This window comes from Gouania willdenowi, chromosome 11 (genome assembly GCF_900634775.1).
Source record: "Gouania willdenowi chromosome 11, fGouWil2.1, whole genome shotgun sequence".
NCBI classification, from domain to species: Eukaryota; Metazoa; Chordata; class Actinopteri; order Blenniiformes; family Gobiesocidae; genus Gouania; species Gouania willdenowi.
Window position 1 is genome coordinate 27,238,911 of NC_041054.1, and position 22,442 is coordinate 27,261,352.

At 38.4% G+C, this 22,442-nt stretch overlaps 2 long non-coding RNA genes and 1 other non-coding gene across 3 annotated transcripts; all 3 read right to left on the reverse strand.

Annotated features, from left to right (window-relative positions):
• Positions 1–13,935: 13,935 nt before the first annotated feature.
• Positions 13,936–14,012, reverse strand: LOC114472722 (small nucleolar RNA SNORD66). Its single transcript, XR_003675193.1, has one exon. It is a non-coding gene; the product is annotated as a small nucleolar RNA SNORD66 (small nucleolar RNA).
• A 314-nt stretch (positions 14,013–14,326) lies between these two features.
• Positions 14,327–19,687, reverse strand: LOC114472462 (uncharacterized). The gene is made up of 7 exons (XR_003675111.1): positions 19,544–19,687; positions 19,363–19,468; positions 18,750–18,893; positions 15,961–16,816; positions 15,016–15,148; positions 14,793–14,912; positions 14,327–14,441 (listed from the first exon to the last, which is right to left on the reverse strand). It is a non-coding gene; the product is annotated as an uncharacterized LOC114472462 (long non-coding RNA).
• Positions 19,688–19,926: 239 nt separating this feature from the next.
• LOC114472675 (uncharacterized) lies at positions 19,927–21,160 on the reverse strand. Its single transcript, XR_003675171.1, has 6 exons — positions 21,023–21,160; positions 20,797–20,867; positions 20,630–20,717; positions 20,214–20,349; positions 20,076–20,138; positions 19,927–19,992 (listed from the first exon to the last, which is right to left on the reverse strand). It is a non-coding gene; the product is annotated as an uncharacterized LOC114472675 (long non-coding RNA).
• Positions 21,161–22,442: the final 1,282 nt, after the last annotated feature.

Sequence of the window (22,442 nt, forward strand, 5' to 3'; positions counted from 1 at the left end):
TCAGTGTTCACTTTCCATTTTAATGAGAAGCAGTATTCTTCACAGAAATGTCTGCAAAGCTTCAGACATGAAGCTCCTTTCATCGGCCAACAGGATCTGTGAAACACACGGAGCAGGAGTCCAACAACAGACGTAACTGCGACACTGAGACCAAAAGCTTCAGACTTAATGGTTCTCCTGTTGGACAACAATATAACACACCTTTCTCTTGTGACGTCTGTGGGAAACACTTCAATCAATCGTTGTCACTTATACAACACAGAAAATAGAAGTGTTTTCTTTCACAACTTCTCTAAAAGAACATTTGAGAACGTTGAAGATGTGCTGTAATATTCCACAGAGCTGGGGAGCACAAGCCTTCAGTACTTTTGGGCTGACTCCATCAGGTAATGCAGCTTTGCTAGCGTGGAGCTTCACCAATTGCCTTTTCACCTGGTCAGCTGTGATGTTAATCGTGGCGGGAGCAGACAGTGTGGGGGTGAGGGGTGTCGGCACAGTTCAAAGAAGTGTAGGTAGTCAGAGAGCTAGGGAGGCCAGGGGAGGAGGTGTGAGGATGGTTCACACAGGGTGTGAAAGGCTAAAGGCTCAAAAATACTGGGAGGGGGCGAACGTAGCTGCCATTCCCCCAATATAAACACTCCTTTCATGGCTTGACTGCTTTGTGGAATGCCGGGAGACGGACTGTAATGTTCCCAGTGAAGTAAGTCATATATGATACTAGCAAAATTCAACAATGTTTGTTATTTGTGTGTTGCGTGTATGCACAGCCATTTGGAGATACACAAATGTAAACATTAGATAGACGGGGATTGAACTGCACATCAAAGTAATCTTTTTACGAAAAACTCTTAAAAAATGTCCAAATTGTCCCAGAGTGTCCAAAATTGTCCCACATAGTCCCAGAGTGTCCAAAATTGTCCCAGTGTCCCAAATTTTCCTACATTGTCCCAGAGTGTCCTACTTTGTCAAACAATGTTCCACTTACTGTCCTATTAGCCAACATGGAGCTCATCCCCCCCAGTGCTCCAAAAAAGACAAATATGTGCCCGGATTAATGCTGCACTGTGCGACAGACAGGGTATTGGAAATCAAGAATCTCTGGCCGGAATCTGGATAACTGGCCACCCTACTTAAGGATTGCTCTTTTTTATTGTCAATACAATTGTAGTAATAATGGTGAAAAAATCTAAAGTTGCTGGCAACGAGTAACCGTAAGTTTGATAGGATAGTCCTCCATGTCGGCACTAATGACTCCCGACGTCGTCAGTCGGAAGCAACCAAAGTGAACATTGAATCAGTTTGTGCTTATGCTAAAAAAATGTCGGACTCCGTAATTTTCTCTGGTCCCTTACCAAATCTGACCAGTGATGACATGTATAGCCGCATGTCATCATTTAACCGCTGGCTATCGAGGTGGTGTCCAGAAAACAAGGTGGGCTTCATTGATAATTGGAGATCCTTCTGGGGAAAACCGAACCTGATAGGAAGAGATGGAATCCATCCTACTTTGGAGGGAGCATCTCTACTATCAGAAAACATGGCACAGTCACTGTTATGACATCTCATGAATGAGACCATGTTACAGAGGGGGAGTCCTCCACGCCCCTCTGCGCTTGCCTTAGGACAATTTCCCTCCCATTGCTATTATGATAGCTGTGTTCATCGCCATGACAACTGTTGTGATGGTGATGAATATTATTTTATGGAAACGATGTCTGTCCCCCGACCCAAATTTCACAATGATTTTAACATAAAATCAAATAAAAGAGCTATCAATTATAAAAATCTGAAAAAAATTAAAATCTCAAATCTAGAAACACCAAAACATAAAACCATTAGATGTGCTCTATTAAATATTAGATCACTGAGATCCAAATCTCTACTAGTAAATGACCTTATCTCAGAAAATAACTTTGATTTATTCTGTTTAACTGAAACATGGCTGTATCAAGATGAATATGTTAGTTTAAATGAAGCCACTCCTCCCAGTCATTTAAATACTCATATGCCACGAGACATAGGCCGTGGAGGTGGTGTAGCAGCTATTTATCATTCCTCTCTCCTAATCTATCCTAAACCAAAGGCCAACTACACTTCCTTTGAAAGCCTGGTTCTAAATTTATCTCATACCAAATCAAAAACCTGCCAGCCAGTCTTATTTGCGATAATTTACCGTCCTCCAGGCCCTTATTCTGAATTTCTATCAGAATTCTCTGAGTTTATATCAAACTTAGTCCTCAGTTCTGATAAAATACTGATAGTAGGAGATTTTAATATCTATGTTGACAAAGATAGTGATAGCCTGAGCTCAGCCTTTATGTCCCTAATAGACTCAGTTGGCTTTTTTCAAACTATTAATGAAGCTACTGATCGTTTAAATCATACTCTTGTTCTAACATATGGCCTTGATATTAATGAACTAAAAGTCTACCCTGAAAATCCTCTGCTATCAGATCACTTTTTAATATATTTAACATTATCCTAGAGGATCTCGCACTGTGCAATAAAATAGTTACGAGTAGAAATCTGTCCAATAGTGCTGTGGCTAAATTTAAAGAGGCCATTCCTGCTGCCTTAAACTCAATGCACCATCCAATAAATAACTATGATATTAATTATAACCCCTCTCAACTGGATCTGCTTGTCGATAGCTCTGCTAGTCTACTAAAATCCACCTTGGACTCAATTGCCCCATTGAGGGAAAAAACTATTAAACGTCAGAGGAAAGCTCCGTGGTTTAGCTCTGAAACTCACACACTCAAACAAACAACCCGTAAATTAGAGAGAATGTGGCGTTCCAATAAAACAGAGGAGTCACGAATACTCTGGCAAGAAAGCCATAGTAAATACATGACAGCCTTACGACATAGTCGATCTACATACTATTCCTCACTAATTGAAGAAAATAAAAATAATCCGAGGTACCTTTTCAGAACTGTAGCCAGGCTAACACAAAGTCAGAGCTCTATTGAGCCCATGATTCCTCTAGCCCTCAGCTGTGAGGACTTTATGACATTTTTTAACCATAAAATTCATAAGATTAGAGATAAAATTAGCCACTCCCTGCCTTCACCTGGGCCTGCTGGCCTAACCTAAACTGTTTCACACATATCGGACTTCAGGAACTTAACTCTATTATTTCATCCTCCAAACCATCGACCTGCCTTTCAGATCCGATCCCAACTAAGCTGTTTAAAGAAGTTGTTCCCCTGGTCTGCCCATCTTTGTTGGAGACAATAAATATATCCCTATCAATAGGCTACGTGCCACAGTCCTTTAAAGTAGCTGTAATCAAACCCCTTCTCAAAAAACCTACTCTTGATTCCAGCACTTTAGCAAACTACAGGCCTATATCTAATCTTCCTTTTATTTCAAAGATTCTTGAGAAAGTTGTGGCGGCTCAGCTCTGTGACTTCCTTCAAAACAACAACAACCTGTTCGAGGACTTCCAGTCAGGTTTTAGAGCTCAACACAGCTCAGAGACTGCTTTAGTTAAAGTAACTAATGATCTACTCTGGGCTTCAGATGAAGGACAACTCTCAGTGCTGGTTTTATTAGATCTTAGTGCAGCTTTTGACACTATAGATCACTATATTCTACTAGAGAGATTAGAGAAATTACTTGGAATCACAGAGACTGCCCTAAACTGGTTTAAGTCCTACCTATCTGATAGGTACCAGTTTGTACACGTGAATAATAAGTCTTCTGTGTACACTAAAGTAAGCTACGGGGTTCCTCAGGGCTCTGTGCTAGGTCCAATCCTCTTCTGTATCTATATGATCCCCCTTGGTAATGTTATGAGAAAATACTTTGTTAACTTTCACTGCTATGCTGATGATACCCAACTGTATGTATCAATGAAGCCAGGTGAGACAAATCAGCTATCTAAACTTGAGGCCTGTCTAAAGGACATTAGGGCCTGGATGGACCAAAATTTTTTCTTCTTAACTCAGACAAGACTGAGGTCATTGTACTGGGCCCACGACACCTTAGAGAAACCTATGCTAGCCTAACTGCCCTAGATGGCATTACTCTGGCACGAAGCACAACTGTTAGAAACCTTGGGGTTCTATTTGATCAGGATTTATCCTTCAACTCTCACATAAAACAAACGTAACATTGCTAAAATCAGATCTATCCTGTCTCAGGGCGACGCCGAAAAGCTAGTCCATGCTTTTGTTACCTCTCGACTGGATTATTGTAATTCTCTTTTAGCAGGCTGCCCGAGCAAGTCGCTTAAGACACTTCAGCTGGTTCAAAATGCTGCAGCACGTGTACTGACTAAAACTAGGAGAAGCGATCACATTACTCCTGTATTAGCCTCTCTGCATTGGCTTCCCATAAAATATAGAATAGAATTCAAGATTCTTCTTCTCACTTATAAAGCCCTAAATGGACAGGCACCAGTCTATCTCAAGGAGCTTGTAGTGCCATACAATCCCCCCAGAACACTACGCTCTCAAAATGCTGGACTACTCGTTGTTCCATTTGTCTCTAAAAGTAGTATAGGAGGAAGAGCTTTCAGTTATCAGGCCCCACTTCTCTGGAACCATCTACCAACCACGGTTCGGGGGGCAGACACCCTCTCTACCTTTAGGGTTAGGCTCAAAACATTCCTCTTTGGTAAAGCTTTTAGTTAGGAACCAGCTCATAGCTCATAATTAAGATGCAATAGGCATAGACTGCCGGGGGGGGGGGGGGGGGGGGGGGGTCTGGCATGCTCGGTTGGAGAGAGGTTGGAGAGGGCGTTAAGAGAGAGGTCATTTAGGTTAGAGAGGGACCGGAGAGGGTCCCATTCCTCTCTCTAACACTCCCTCTATGTCTGCTTCTTCCCTTGTGTGTTTGCTCCTGTACTCCTTCTGGCTTTTGTCTTGCAGGTCCGTGGGATCCTCAGTGTGGAGTTACAGAGTCTCAACAACTCTGTCTCCACCCTTTCCTCTGCACACACCCAACACAGCATAACGTGGATGGCTGTTCATCATAGGAATGGGATCCATACAAGGTTCCTGCTGCTTAACAGAAGGTTTTCCTTGCCGCCATGATGAATTCATGTTGGGTGTGGGATACATAAAATGAAGAGTCCGTCCTTAAGACTGCTCTACTGTAAAGTGTCTTGAGATACCATTGGTTATGATTTGGCGCTATACAAATAAAAGATTGATTGATTGATTAATTGATTGATTGAAAAATGTATTTCTCCAATTAAGCAATAATGCAACGTTTTACAAAGGTTTTGCACCTGTACGTGCCGGTGAACTTACAGAAACAAAAAACATGTTCATACTACATTTAGGGGACATTTTTCCAATAACATCAATGGGCAGTCTCAAAAGGCCCTTTACATTATAGAAAACAATTCAAATGTAACTGAGAAAAATAAAAGATAACAATCAGTGTCAGTGACATATGTAACCATTAACGGCGCTCCAAATCCTCTCACTGTGAATTGCAGTGACAATGATTCTCCCTTAACTTGACGCCATGGCCGTTCCAATGTTTTCGTCAGCCGTCTGTGACAAACAAAAAAGAAACTTTGACAAAGCTCCTCTTCATTAGCCTGGAGGGTCCAGACATGGATCTCTTTAACTCTATGTCTGGTAAAAAAGTGGCAAATTGTGACAAAATTATGCAAGTTGGCCCAATACATTTATGTTATGTGCAGATATCAATTTGTAAGTACATGGCTGGTTTGTTTAGAAATGCAATGCAGTCAGTAAGTAGGTAGATTTCAAAGAGGTTTTTAAGACCTTGGCCGTTTCTCAATCTGTGTACTTGTGCGGACTCATTTGCATGCATCAGAGGAGACTTGTGCGTACTCCGTCAGCCATATTTCCCAGCATGCACTTCAAAACATGCGCATGATTTCAAAGATGATGATGGAGGAGGATAAACTGCACGTGTAAATTACAAAAAATACATTGACCAGTTTATTGAACATAATAATAATAATAATAATAATAATAATAATAATATTGCATTAGATTAGGAGTTTACCGTATTTTTCGGACTATAAGGCGCACTTAAAATCCTTTAATTTTCTCAAAAATCAACAGTGCGCCTTATAATCAGGTGCGCCTTATATATGAAATTAACTACTGTGCTTCAACATACTGAACTGAAAAAGTGAGTTTTATTGTTCTGCATTTTATGTGTTAAACCTGAACAATGTTGATAGTTATTGTTAATGAGTTGAATAAAGTTTGACTTATCTGACTATTTTATTTCGCTTAATAATAATGATAATAATAACAAACCGGTGCGCCTTATAGTCCGGTGCGCCTTATGTATGAAAATAGACCCAGTGAGACCCATTCATTGAGAGTGTGCCTTATAATCCGGTGCGCCTTATAGTCCGAAAAATATGGTAATTTCATACCTGAAGTGGTGCAGATTCTGTTTTGTCCTAAAGAAAATATTTTCAGGACAGAATTGTTTTTCTTTAAAAATGTAATACCTAAAACATGTAATTATTGAGAATTAAAATACCTTATTCAAAACAAAGAATTACTTTTATATTATTTTTTATTATCATTATTATTGTTAATAATAATATTCTTGTTGTTTGTGAGCCTAAAGTATTTCCAAATTCTATCCTGAATTATTTATTCATTAGTTTTTTAGCTTATTTTTATTTTTTTAACAATTATTATGAATTAGTACTTAAAAAATCTAATTATTAAGTAAGAATTCAAATACCATATTTTGATACAACATATTTTATTATTGTTGTTATACATAAAATGTTCATATTTATTTATCACTAAATGTTTTATTGGTTTACAAAATAATTAATATTTACAACAATGACATCTACTCAATGATACATATTATTGTCTTTAATGTCTAAGTGGAGGGCACATACTTCACACAACAAAGTCAGGAAGTTTGCTTTGTTCCAAAACAACGAGTATGCGAAGTCCGCGCTTGCGCACACCGCAAGTCCGTTCTTCAAGTTTGCTCTCACGAGTCCGTATCCAGGAGTTCACAAGTACGGAGTATGAATACTTAGAATTTTGAAAGATAAGGGCCGTTTCTCAATTCTACAGCTGATTAGAACCCAGATGAAACCTCATTCATCCCAACTGATCAAAACCTCAGAAAACATATAAGATAAATTAAAATACCATGTATTCCTTCACCAACTTTTCTGGATCTTCATTCAAGTAGACACAAAGAACTTAGACGGACAGCATTGACATTAGACGAGAATGTGTCCTCAAAGTATGCAGATCAAAAAAAAACCAACAACAAAACAACGCTAGGAACACATCTCAACCTACCAGCAGAGCTGGTTTCAGAAAGTTTAGACAACTTTTAACTAGACTCAGAGGAAGTCACAACTTTGAAGCCATTTAGAGATTAGAGTAGTAGTGAATACAGTGGTTCTCCAGCTTGTAAACCCTTCTTGAGTACTCTGGCCTTTTCATAGAGTGAAGCAAGATCTTTCCTGTAAATCTATACACCTTCAGTTAAATCTATAAAAGTGTACAGGAATTGATTTGAGCATGTCCCTTATTTCCAGAACATTAGCCATTTCCACAATGGTCAGGTTTTCAGTTCATCTCTTAACTCCCACTTTAACCGAGCACATTTACTCCAGTTGAACTTGACCCAAATCTAAAAGCTTCTTCAAAAAAGTGATAAAAACAAGATGTAAATGAGGATGAAAATGCAGCAAAACAGGCAACAAAGGAGCAACAAGTGATGCAACAGCAACAACACAGATTACAAAAAACATCAAAAAATGTAACAAAAAAAGCAACAAAACAGGCGACCAAAAAAAGGGATGATAAAGCAAAAAAACAGTTACAAAAAAGAGACAAAAATGAGATGCAAGTGAGAATGAGAACGCAGCAAAAAATCTACAAAAATGCAACAAAACAGGCGACATAAAAAGCAACAAAAACACCAAAAATATGATGAAAAAGTGACGACCCTGTGAGGAAAAGTCTTAGTTCAGTTTTTAAAGTCAATAAGGCTTTCAGATTAGAGATTTAAAGCTGAACTGGAGAAAATGTGTTAAAGTGAGAGTTAAGAGGTTAAGTTTCAAAATATGACAGCAGTACAGGTTGAACAGTTTGTCTTTTCCATTGTTATCATACCTGGGTTATGGGTACCATGATGTTCTTGATTTTTCTCCCTTGCACACCACCTTTCTTGGCATACCCCTTGAGCAGATTTGCAGAGTAAGCATCCAGCTCCGAGAAGAACTTTGACTGCAGATGCATTGTTGTGATTCTCTTAAATTCGGAACTCACCTACAATAACAATTAAAAAAACAATGGTAAACAAGACTCAATTCTGCCTATTTTAAAATCAATGTCACATTTGATATGGCAGTGCAGGCCATTGAAGACATGCATACCATATGTGTATTTATCTGTCTTTTGACTCTTTTCTATGGCACATACAAGTCTAGTCTGTAAACATTAGTTAAAAAGGTTTCAGAGAAAGACAGACATCTCACTCTTAAGGAGTTTTGCATTTCTCTAATGTAACACTATTAAATTAATATCAGTTTGTTCCATCACACAACCAAGTTTGTTGTTAGCGCTGTGAGTCACAAATCCATAAACATCCCCATTGTTTCCTCCTCTTTTAGTTTATGAAAAACTTTCAGTTTTTACATTTGTGGAAATCAAATGAAATAATGTTTTTTAAAACTTACAAAGATACATCTGAAGATATTGTGTTTAAGAGGAAATATGATTTTAAAAATGATGAAAAAATGCTGGTCGCTGTAATCATAATTGAGTTGTAATTGTAAATGACTTTCTGAGGATAAATAATAATTGTAATTGAATTGTAATTGGAAAAACTGCTTATGGTTGACTTTCTTTGTGTCTCTATGTTGTTCTGCCTGAAAACCAGTTGATGGTTGAACAGTGTGAGTTTAAAAAGCAGAGAAATGTGATGAAATCCGGTGCTGACGTTCTGGGCGTGCTCAGTGAGATCACCACCAAGAGGAACATCACAGATCTGAGGCTGAGGAAACATTTGAAAGAAATGTGATAGATCTGCACAGCTGTAATGCTCACCAAAAATGTCTTTCTCACCAGCAAAAGTAACGTTTCAGGCCTTAGCCCTTCATCAGACTTAGGAAACAGCTCTGACACACCTGCATATATACATGGGATGATTAGGTCACATGATCAGAGGGGGTCACATGATTCAATAAAAAACTATGAGACTTGCGAGATATATAGTATAGATGTTTTACATAATCGATCACATTTATAATTGCAGAGACTGTAAAAAAGGTGTGAATTGGCACATCTAAAAAAGCAGTGAACCAGTGCAACCACAACATAGTGCAAAAATACCAGAATTACAAATATTTTATGAATTATATAAATAGAATTATAAATACATTCATAAATATCAAATTATAGATATATTATAAATAGATTATATAAATAGATATATGAATACTTTTAACAATACCAGAACCACAGATATACTTATAAATCCCAGAAATGCAAATGTATTTACACATATGTACATATACACATAACACATTAATATTGAATTTTACAAAGTTTTTACAATAAATTTAGAGTAGTGTGTTGTCATGGTTGTGAATGTTGTCAATTATAATTACAGTGGCCAGCAATTTTTCCAATTACAAATAAATTCAAATTATTTATTATCCTCAGGAAGTCAATTACAATTACGTTCTCAATGACTAAATTCCAATTACAAAGAATCAAAATGACTGAGCCTGAAATAAATAAGCTAATAAAAGTTAACCTTCCTCTTGTGTTAGCATTCTGTTAGCATCTCTAATGATAACTGGTCCTAAATCAGCTGTAAAATACACTAAAAACAAATATCTATCATCTCATTTATTTCATATCTATTGGTTACCTTGCTAGGTTTTATAATCAATGAAAATATAGGTTTTAATATTTTTGGTGTGGCCGTCTGAGACTTTTATGTGTCAGTTTACCCTTAGATTTATATATTTTTTAATGGTAAAATGTGGTAAAGCTTGATATGAAACATATTTTAATAATTGTTACTACATATGTGTAGAATTGTACATAGAACTGTAACATGGTTCCCCAGTTTTCTGTTAAATTATAATTGACGATATTTAAAGATTTTTCATGGCAATTACAATTACAAAGTCAATTATCAAACTCAATTATAATTTCATTATGCAACAGATTTTTAAAATTACAATTACAATTATACTTATGTCATAATTATCATAAATTATCAATTACAATTATAATTGACCCCATCCCTGTTTTATTTTATAACTTTATAACGACTGCTCTGTGTTTCTTTGCTGCAGACAGCAGTGACTTCATCAACATCTATCACAGAGCTGGAGATGAGGTCATCATGTCCTGTAACAATGTGAATTCATCTGAAACATCATGCTCTATCATTAACTGGCTGTACAGCAGAGACATATCTAATACTGATATCATTGTTAGTGATGAACAGATGAATGAAAATTCACTTCAAGCTGCTAAACTGAGTCTGGGCCGTAGATGTTCTTTGACCATCACAAACATCTCCTCTGAGGACGCAGGACGTTACATCTGTTGCTATGAGAAAACATATAAACACGACACAAATGTGTATCTGAACATTTTAACACGTGAGTAACATGACATTATTGCAGCTGTTCCTAATATTTGTAATTGAAAACTTACAGTAATTGTAACTGAAAAATGTAATTGACCCCAACCCTGGAACTGACCACAAAGATCACTGTTCATTTAATTATTTGCATACTTTCACATTTTCCTTAGTCTCAGCAAATCAAAGCTCCGATCAAGTGGGAGGAGTCACACTGACGTGCACTCTGTGGAGGTTGACATACAGCAGTTGTGTAGAAGGCAGCCTGAGATGGCTGGATGAGGAGAGAGCTGAACTGAAGCAAGATGATGTGTGTTGGGGGGGGGGGGTTCTTTGTTAATCCCTTATTGGTTATTATTCACGTGTTCAAATCAAAATTTCACTTCATCTGTTTTATTTTGTACATTTTATTATTTTTTAATAATAAAGGCCAACCCGTAAAATGTGGGTAAAAATGAACTTTGGCAGGTAACATTGTAGCGTACTAGCCATTTTGGCTGGTGGAGAATGAAACAAATACCACTGCGTCTGTTTGAATCGGCAGGCTGCAGGAACGATGCAACAAGTCATTGTTGCCTGATTGGGCTGTTTTCCACCAATACATTTCAGGGTTTTTGTGTGTGTGTTTAAACTTTAAAATGTAATGTAAATCAAGCAACCCTGCTGGACGTGACATACACAATTGGCTTTGTGCTTATGTTAGCGTGATTGTTGGTTTGTTATTAAAGAAGACAAATGGAATGAAGATGAAAAATAGTTTAAAACAAACAAACAAACAAACGTGGAGATATTTATCGAGTGTAGAGTTCTTATGCAAAATCAAGCAGCTACTGAGCATATGCAGAGTAACAGACTCTGAGGAGGACTCTGAAGATTAGATTTCCCACATGATCTCTATTGATTTGTTCACCTTTAAAATGTGCATTACAGTTTGTGGGGAGTGGGATTTGTTAACAGTTGAAGAGCATGCATGTTAATAACACATTTTTTTCTACTGTACATGTAATTCTTAGTATTGATTACTTCTATTCTTTTTAAATTCAAACACTTTTCCAGGGATTCAATTTTCATCCGAGTTAAGTTTGTTTATTAAGTTATGAGAATATACTTTATAAAAGGTTCACTTCTCTGACACACCCAAAGTTCCATATTGCACCTTTTAGGCTTTGTTACAGCATTGTTTTTAAAAATAAATGTATATATTTTTACTATTTTGATGTATTTTTTGCAATCAACTAAATTAAAAACTATTTTTTTTAAAAACTTGAAGGCTTAAATCTATTCTGTGGATCATAATGTAGTTTATTTTTTCTGGAAAAAAATTTGGCTGGTGGAAAACCTGGTTGGTTTATAACTTTAAGAATCTACTAGCCATGTTGGCTGGTGATCTAAAAAGTTAATTTAAAGCACTGATTGTGACCTACTGTATGATAGTTAGTGGGATATAGATTTGTTCCAAGCCATTAATGTGTGAATGATCCTGGTACCAGGATCACTGATCCAGATAACTTACAATATCTGACAAATAGGAGATTTGGAGCTTGGAGGAGGTTTGGGTGTCTGAGTGAACTCTCCTTTGGTTATTTTTATTGTCTTTAATTTCTTATCTTCATGCAGTTCTCTTCTCTCCTTTTTTTCTCTTCAGTTACCATTGTAATTAAGTATGTAGCATTATTATTTTTAGTGAGCCAGTAATAATTAATAATTTTGAGCTCATTTATAATCCATTTTACTTTGTCTATAAAATCATTATCAAGCATTTATCTTTGTTAATCCCTCATTGGTTATTATTCATGTGTGTTTTAAATCAACAAATCACTTCATCTGTTTTGTTTTGCACATTTTATTTTATTTTTTTTCACAATAAATGGTACGTTGTTACAAAGTGAATGTATCAGGTTGTAACAAAGTCCTTAATGTTTCCACATTTTTCAACTAATGTTAAAATATTTGTTGGAAAAACAGTTTGTGTCACTGAGGATGGATGCGGGTGAAGAACCTCTTCTGCATCCACCTGATGAACCGGTTCCTTCGACTCTTTTTCTTCTTTCGAGATTTCTCCACCTTCACTGCTGACTGCTCATAGAGTGACGTGGGCTCCTCATTTAGAGACGTGGTCTCCTCATGGAGTGACGGGGGCTCCTCATGTAATGACGTGGGCTCATGTAATGACGTGGGCTCCTCACACATTTAGGTAAATGTCCTGCTGTTGTATGTTGTACAATTCTTTGAACCTTCAAGTCAGTAATGTGGAGGTATTCATCAATGATGGCTTTAGACTTCTTCTCCATCTCTCAAGCTTGAAAGAATGTATTTTACTAAATACATTTTTTTTTTAAACACACCTTAGGTCCAAATACTATAAAAAAGGTGGAGGGCCTGGATGGTATTTATATGACATATAAATGTAAGTCTGATCATGTCAAGGCTTCTGTTTTGAGTGTGTTTTGCTTTTATGTCACGTGATCAACCATCATGATGAGAATTTCCACTTCAGAGAACCAGCTCTTTAGGCATGGCTCTCTAAAAAGAGCCTAAAACTTTTAGTTGCCTACAATTACCAATTGATCTCCTATTTTCATTTTTACTGTTGCTTAAGCACATTATAACAAGAATGTATTATTGATAAGATATTGCTTTTATACAACAGTTCTACGAGCGCATTTTAAACAGTATAAGATAAGTTTATTTCATAATTTGTTTTGCACCAAAACAAATAGGTCCACAACTGGAAGGGAGACAAGGCTGTTGCCAGGCAACACCTAAATATTTCCTAGCTGAAAGTTAACCAACAGCAATTAGAATGGCTGAACAGCAGAGTGATGTCTGTAAAAGGTCCCAGTGCTGTTGTTACTCTATATCAGCACTCATGGAATGAGGGATTCTCCAACTGGTCGGAACTAAATGTTGTATAATAAATGTTAGAATAAAGTTTGTGTCAGTGATGAATGAATTTAACACTTTAAAAAAAAATCGGAATTAAGACTTTTAATACTTTTAAGGGCTTTAATTTTTTAACATTCATCAATTTTTAGTACTTTTTAAAACCCTGCAGACAGTCTGCTTTAAAAAAAACGCCTCACCACATACAGTACGTGAACTATAACAAGTTGGACAAAACAAACTTTAAAATGTTCCACAATGACATAGCACCCGAATCAGATTTTAGCTGAAAGGTGCAACAGCCATTATATTTTGAAGAAAAAAAGGTTTATAAATGTGGAATGACAAAAATCTCAAAGCAATTCACTTTATGTTAATTAGATTGGGCAAGTAACTGACCTCTGAGGATCTCTGTGGTCTTCATCTGACTGCTGAAGGACTGAGAAGTAGTTCAGATTACTTCATCAGTTCCTTCTCACCATCATTGACATTTCGTGGCACAGAGTCGTGGCACTAAAGAACAATCATCATTGAAGCCAATAGAGGCAAAATACCCAAAGACACGCACTTACCCCCATTAGGCCATGGCACATGCTGGCATAGGTCACAGAGAAGTTTGGTTCCGAGATGGCCTTCTCAAATATCAGGTCAATGGCTCCTTTCAGCCTTTCCTCCGTGTCTATTGTTAGTTCGGACACTCGCTTCATTAGCTCCTGAAACTTTTGTGGGGTGAGCTTGTTCAGGATGCTACGCAAACGCTTGAACAGCTCCTCAGTTTTGGCCACCTCAGCATCATTATCCACAACCTTATCAGCACCACGGCTGCAAGAGCTCTTCCTCACAGTAGGTTTCCAGGGTTTCTCAGCTTTGTTTAGTTGCAAGTCATAATTTAGAGACATGCTGTTGATGATGATTCTCCTGGGCTCTTTACGCGGGCCCTGCTGGGAGCATCGAGGGTCAGGATGCTGAGAGAGAGCAAGGGACAAATGTTATTTAAAACAACGTAAATAAAACAATCATCACCAACTGGTCATTCTAATGTTCTTATGTTACTGCATACAACCCTAATTGGTACCAATTGTGCAATAAAGTAATAAAAAGCTCTCATACAGAGTAACAGTTTACAACAGGACAATTGAAATTGGTTTCCCGAAAAGTTTGTATTTTCAATAATAAAGATCTAAGATTTGTAAGATCTGAACTATTAAATAAGTGGGGAAAAAATAGAATATAAGAAAAGGGCGAGTCAGTGTAAAAAAAGTTGACTTTCGAATATTACATACAAACAATTCATTTTACAGTGATGTTTTACTGACCGTGCCTCTGGGACCTCCCATTGATCGGCTCTCATGATTGCCCAAATATGAGGGAGTAAAATCAGGACCTGCATTCGTCAGTCTTGCTGGGTCAGCAGGTCTTAGAAGGGTCTTGTTTGGCTAAGGATGAAAACAAGAATTAGTCCTATTTGATCAGACACCCCACAAAGTGGATTGGTTCAGGAAGGCATAGAACAGTCTTGCGCTGCTGAACCAGGTTTACCTTGTCGAGGACAACGCCGCTGATGAGTGGGAGACCCTCAGGTTTTTGCATACTGGCATTGTTAAACTGGAGACTCAGGAGGAATTCTCTGTCGTACCGTTTCCTGCCTCAGGGTTCGTGGGCTTCCATTCATCTGTAGTGTTGATGGCACAAAGTAGATTCACCTTTACTTCTGTAAAATGCGTGGAATGGAGTAGAATACAAGCATTTCTTTGATTTGACTTTAATGTAAACATGCACTGTATCTCCCCTGTGTAGACACCAACTGTTACAAGGTCTTTGTAATGGTATTTTTTCTCACTTGAATCAGATTGGTCTATCTTTATTCTCTTATCGCCCAGGCCTACTAAGACTGGCAGTTGTATGGCAAGCCCTTTTAACATTTAATAAGATATCTGAAATTCAATTGCAGATATCTGCAATTCAATTGTTACATGTAAAAATGTAATTGCAGATATGTGCAATTCAATTTTGACATGTGGCAATTCTAATTCATGATTTGCAATTCAATTTGAATGGAAGTCAATGGCACATTGTTACGTGTAAAAATGTAATTGCAGATATCTGTAATTCAGTTTCTACATGTCGAAATGACATTTTGACATGTTGAAATATATTTGTTACGTGTGAAAATGGCTTTACAGATATCTTGAATTAACATTTTAACATGTCAAAATTACATTTGAACATGTTCAAATGTAATTTCCACTAGTGAAAACTAAATTGCTACATGTCCGCCAGACTTATTAAATATTAAAAGGGCTTGCCATAGTAGTTGACAGTTGAAACATGTCAGGAGATCAAGGTAGATTTCCTGAGTAACAGTTGTCTGAAAAAATGTAGCCTTAACATACTATTCAAAAATAAGACAAAATTATTCTTGCTGGAACTAAAACTTAAATCAATTGCATTAATTTAGTACTTCATTAATTTAGTATTTTGTACCTTGCATAGTGGGTTCCTATGGGCAGCCAACAGCAGTGGGAGGGACTTCCTCATTTTTCTTTGACTCTTTTTCTTTCTTTGGCTGTTGCTCTTCCTGCTCGGTTAGTGGTGCAGTTTTAGCCAGAGTTGTGAGTTCCTGAGTTTGTGAAATGTCGGGCTTGTTGTGGGATTTAGTGTTCGTGAGCTTCATATCTTCAGAAAGGTCTTCAGACTCCTGAGGAAGGCCATTAAACAGAGCAGGCTCTGCATGCTTAACTGGTGAGGGTTCAGGGTCTGAGATTGGATCAGACTCTTGAAGCTGTGGAGCATCAGGTTCCACCAAAGAGGAGGGAGGTGTAGAGGGTTCAGTCTTGGTTTCAATCTCTTCTTCTCCCACATTCACAGGTGCAACTGTCAAATCAACTTCGGCTGCAGGCTCCGCACAAGTTTCAGGCTTCTGCTCTTCAGTTTCCAAAGTCTTCAGCTCTTCTGTTATCACATCATCTTTTTTCACCTTCTCATCCGAAGCGGCCACCACCTCCTCCACCTGCATAGCGGTCTCCTGGGTTGGTAATGACTGATGGTCTTACAGGGGCATCCACAGTGTCACACACAGAAGCACTTTCTGGTACTTCATTCAATGCCTCCACAGGAGCAGGACTAGAGACTTCCCCTGAAGGGGGGGAAGGTGTTTGTGGGTCATCTAGCAATGGAGCTGGTTTCTCAATAGAAGCTATGGAGAGTTGTGTAGTAAAATCAGCTGGCATTTCTCTCTGGTCATCCATATCTTGTTTGGCCTCCTCCATCAGCACCGGCTCCGCTGTAGCAAATGTTGGGGGAAGGGTTTCACAACGAGTAGAGAATTCTGAATTTTCATCTTGAGGAAAAAAGACAACATGCAAAGCATTTCAAAAAATAATCATTCATCAATGTAAACTCTTAAGTGAAAGACAATCCTTACACACCTTTGCTGATTCAAAGCAGTGACTGGTGGCAAAACTTCTCCAATATCACATGAGAATTACAGATTCTCACAGATTCACAAGATTACAGACAAATCAAGAAAGTCCGATATGATGATAGATTTTCATATTTTCACTCACAACTTTGTATATGGCCCTGAGGCCACCTATTACATTCTGAAGGGTTTCATGGTAGTCAGGAGGACGCCTTCACGTAAGGATTTAAGCTTAATTGACTTTAATCACCTTTTGTAAACCTCAGAATGTATTTGAAAAACTGATTTGTGGATAAAATGTACGGAGTTAAAAATGTATTTCTCACATGGCAAAATTGATTCCCATTGCATAAAAAGTTAACTTTTGAATAATTCCCTGTCACTGGGCAACTAAATGGCGGTTGTGTTCAATTAGTGTTGGTCACAAATGCGACCCTTACCCTAACCCTAACTGCTACCGCTTCAACACAAATGACCCTAACCCTGACCCAAATCCTAAATCTAACCCTAACTGCTACCGCCTCAACTCAAATAACTCTGACCCCAACCATAACCCTTATCCTAGAATTATTTTAAGAAAACCCTAAAATTACACCAAAACTGAGAGAAAACCCAACGGTTAAAGTAAAATTAACAAAAGGAAAAATGCACCAATACACTCCCACCTCCACCCCATCTCTTACAACAGGTAATGGGGGGGAGGCTGGAAGCTGTGACGAGGTCCAAACAGACCCAGTTATGGTGAAGCCCAAACAGGCTCCTGCTTCTGCCCCTCAGCTTACAGTCCTGTGAACCCTCACACCACACCGCAAGACACATTAACTAATTAACGACAGGGTGTCCAAACAGACACAGAATGGGCGGGGTGCAACCACCCCCCTCACGCTGTTCCTTGTCCCATATTTTCAACACTGCACTGACACCACACTACACTGATACCAACTCACAAAATTCTTTTGGATGGGTGACACAAGGAAGAGAGGAACACGAATAACAAGCGTCGGCCCGTGCCTGCCTTTGATTCCCTGTTCAACTGGGGGGGTCCTCGAATCCCCCCGGGGGGTCTCATCGAGAAAAAACATTCCTTTACCTAACCCTAACTTTATGCCTATGGCAGGGACAAAATGGCCTGTAACTTTTGATAGGAAGGTGCTAGAAGGACGCAACCAACGTCCGTCTCATAAAATTCGGGTACGGGCTTTCCAACAGTACCATCCACGAGTCTCTATGAGCTTCCGTTCAAAAGTTAGCATTTAGCAAAAATTCGAAAAATCGCGATATCTCGGGAACCGAACATCGTAGAAAGACGAGGGTGCTACCGTTCGAAAGGCCTATATTGTTTTAGTAGGTATTGCCACCATCAAAACACTAATGCCACCTTCCTATCAAAAGTTAATTCCAAAAAACCTCTGTTTTTTGGTCATTAGGGTTAGGAAAATCGCAAATATCTCCGCAACCGTAAATCGCAGAGACACGATTTCACCTCATGTAGATCGGGTCGAATTGATTTATGGGGGGTTGTTTCCAAGCTTTTGGCGCTACGACCTTCCAATCAAGAGTTATTGACCAAAAACCTCAGTTTTTCGGTCATTAGGAGTGGTTTTTTCACCTATAACCTAACCCTAGCCCTACCCTAACCCCCTAACCCCCTAACCCTAACCAGAACCACGCATGATCACAAAGATTGTGGAAAATTTGGGCTCCATGATCAAACCAGCATTTCCTACAGACGCTACGATGAATTTGATTTATGGAAATGCTCAAAACTGGGGTTACAACACCCTGTTAATCCTGGAAAACCACTACAAAGACAGTCTTAAGACCATGTTGAAGGAGTTGGAGGTGGACTTACCTTCAAACTGAGGGCCGGCCTTTGAAGTTGTCACACGCTGGGCGTACAGAAATTTGCCACGCCTCAGCCAGGAGGTGGTGGAACATGCGGAGGCCCTGATAGCCGCCAGGGGGTTACCACAGCCTCCTCCAACACAAGGGGACCCTGTACAGAACACACAGGGAAGACAAGTGTCCACAAACACACCAGTAACACAAAATGTGACACACAATGAACCCAGAAGGGAAACACACACATGACGGCCATGACGGATGAGGTCCTCCAGACACATGTAACCCAGGATTTACCTGTTGAACAGCCTAAAGAACAGCGGGAACCCCGCACAATGGTGGCCAAAAATGGCTGTGTCATACCTGAGGATAGAGGAATTCTGCAGGTAGAGGAAGAACACAGTCCACAACAGACTATTGAGACCCCAACAGGCACTAATGACTGGGAGGTTAGCACAGAAAGGCTGATTGATACACTTCCTGACATTGGCATCACGGGGCCAGCAGAGGGCGCCATTGCATGTGTTCAAATTCATGTTACAGACCAAAGCCTGAACAGTTGTTTATTGGATGAGGAGATGGGAGATGAGATAGAAAACCTTGATATCTTGACTCCAACTCACCACAGCAGTCCTGTTTCCATGGTGAGAGCATCTTCTCCACCACCACCAGTGAAGATGCCCACACGACACCAGAGATCAGACAGGAAGATGTTGGAGTGGGACCTGTCTGTGAACAAAAAGTGGGTCATTATAGGGGATTCAAACTTGAGCAAAATCCCAGGATTCACCAATGAGCACTTACAGATAGACAGTTATCCAGGGGCGAACTTCAGGCATGCCCAAGCTCTGATGGAGAAGTCACACAGCAACCTCAAGGTGCTAAAATTGGTTTTATCCTTCGGGATTAACCATAAATCCCAGAATGCCAGAGCGACGTCCATCAGACAACTACAGGGGGCTATAAGAACAGCTAAAAAAAATTTCAAATACTCAGAAATCTGGATTCCTATCATTAATTTCTCTGAAAGGCTGCCATTGGAGGAACAAGCAAATCTGGAAATCCTAAATGATTATATCGAAAAAAAACTTACCGTACATCCCAGCATTGGATTACTCCAAATTCGAGACAGCAGGTGATGATGTCCACTGGTCCAGGAGGACTGCAGAGGCCATGCTAGAGCACTGGTCATCTTATTTAAACTTATAGTCCCCACAAGCCTCCCAGAGGAGGGGAATAATGAAATAACTTCCCTTATTTCAAAGAATGTTATTGTGTTAGCTGATAATTTTAAACTTTCAGCAGCACAGAGCAGCCTCCTCAATAAAGGACTTACCTTTGTCCCCACGACTGGGTTAAATAAAGATATGAAAATCCAACTCCAATTAGACCTGCAAAACTATCATATAAAAATAAAATTAGCAACCTATTTTGGAAAAGAAAAACAAAAACAAACACCAAAATTCACACTTACCTCAGATTGGACTCCACCGGATGAGAAATTACCCCCCGAGATCAATACTCTGATCAGGAAGGATAAAGGAGATCTAGAAAGACACTTCCTGTCCCAAAAGGAGAGAGAGAACCTCTCAAAGGAGGAAATGTTGGCCCTAAAAGAATTAATAGAAAACAAAAGCATAGTGATTAAAAAAGCTGATAAAGGCAGTGCTGTGGTGATTTTAAGTAGAGATCAATATGTGTACGAAGCAAATCGTCAATTGAAAGACACCACATATTATGAAAAATTAAAAGAACCAATTTATTTAGAAACAATACCAAAAGTTAGCCAGATTGTAGATAGATTGTACAAAAAAAAGATAATTAATGGAAAACAAAAACTATATTTAAAGGGGAATGGAGAACCAAGAATGAGGAGATTTTATATTTTACCAAAAATTCATAAAGACCCCCTCAAATGGACGGTACCATCAAAAATTCCTCCAGGGAGACCAATCGTCTCGGACTGCAGTAGCGATACCTATGGGACGGCAGAATTTGTTGAATATTATTTGAATCCTCTCTCCACTAAACATCCCTCTTACACTAAAGATACTTACCATTTCATTAGCATGATTAGAGAACTAAAACCCAAAAACGCCTTCTTTTTCACCATTGACATAGACAGCCTCTACACAAATATAGACACTGAATCAGGACTGAGAGCCGTAAAAAAGATGTTCCAAAAATACCCACAAGAGGGCAGACCAGACCAGGAAATTCTGGAATTATTAACTATCAATTTGACAAGGAATGATTTTGAATTTAACCAAAAATACTACTTACAAGTGAAAGGCACAGCGATGGGGTAAAGATTTGCTCCATCCTATGCAAGTATTTTTATGGCTGAAAGGGAAGAGATGGCCCTGGCAAAATGTAAATGTAAACCATTACATTACACACGATATTTGGATGACATTTTTGGGATTTGGACGTATACGAAAGAAGAATTTTTAGAATTTATAAAAACGTTAAACACCCATGACCCATCAATTAAAGTAAAATATGAAATAAATGACACATCAATTGACTTTCTGGACACTACGGTATATAAGGGGGAGGAGCTGGGACTTACCTGTACCTTAAATATTAAGGTATTCTTTAAAGAAACAGACAGCCATGCACTGCTGTTTAAGTCAAGTTTCTGCACTAAGCACACATATAAAGGGTTAATTAAATCACAGCTGATCAGATTCAATAAAATTTGCACAAAAAAAGAGGACTTCTGGGTGGCAGTAAAGATTTTATTTAAAACATTACAAACAAGAGGAAATGGTAGAACATTTTTAAGACACTGCCTGAAGTCATTTCGAAATAAAAAATCAGATTGTACAGAAAAACAAAAAATACCGTTAATCACCACGTATTCTTCAATTGGAAAAATGATAAATCACAAAATTAAAAGAAATTATAAAAATATATCAGAACAAGGTCTCTTACAGAACCATGAGGTCATCTCGGCCTATAGGAGAAACTAAAGTCTCAGTGATTATTTAGTTAAAGTAAAACTTCCAAATTTACAGACCCACATGAAGAAAAATATATTCTCAGATAATTTTGTGAAACTTATCTTTGTCCAGAATAAAACGAATAAACAAATTTTTAAAATTCCTCAAAGCTCTAACGTACACACAGAGAACTGTGTATATTTAATTTTCTGTTCAAAATGTGGAAAACAATATGTTGGAGAAATGGGGAAGTCAATTACAAACAGACTACACCAACATAAATATAATATAAAAAATAAAAAAAATACTCACCTTCTGCTGGTCAAACACTTCCTTATCAATCAATCAATCAATCAATCTTTATTTGTATAGCGCCAAATCATAACCAATGGTATCTCAAGACACTTTACAGTAGAGCAGTCTTAAGGACGGACTCTTCATTTTATGGATACACACATATGCATATATACGTATATACACATACATATGTATCCCACACCCAACATGAATTCATCATGGCGGCAAGGAAAACCTTCTGTTAAGCAGCAGGAACCTTGTGTGGATCCCATTCCTATGATGAACAGCCATCCACGTTATGCTGTGTTGGGTGTGTGCAGAGGAAAGGGTGGAGACAGAGTTGTTGAGACTCTGTAGCTCCACACTGAGGATCCCACGGACCTGCAAGACAAAAGCCAGAAGGAGTACAGGAGCAAACACACAAGGGAAGAAGCAGACATAGAGGGAGTGTTTGAGAGAGG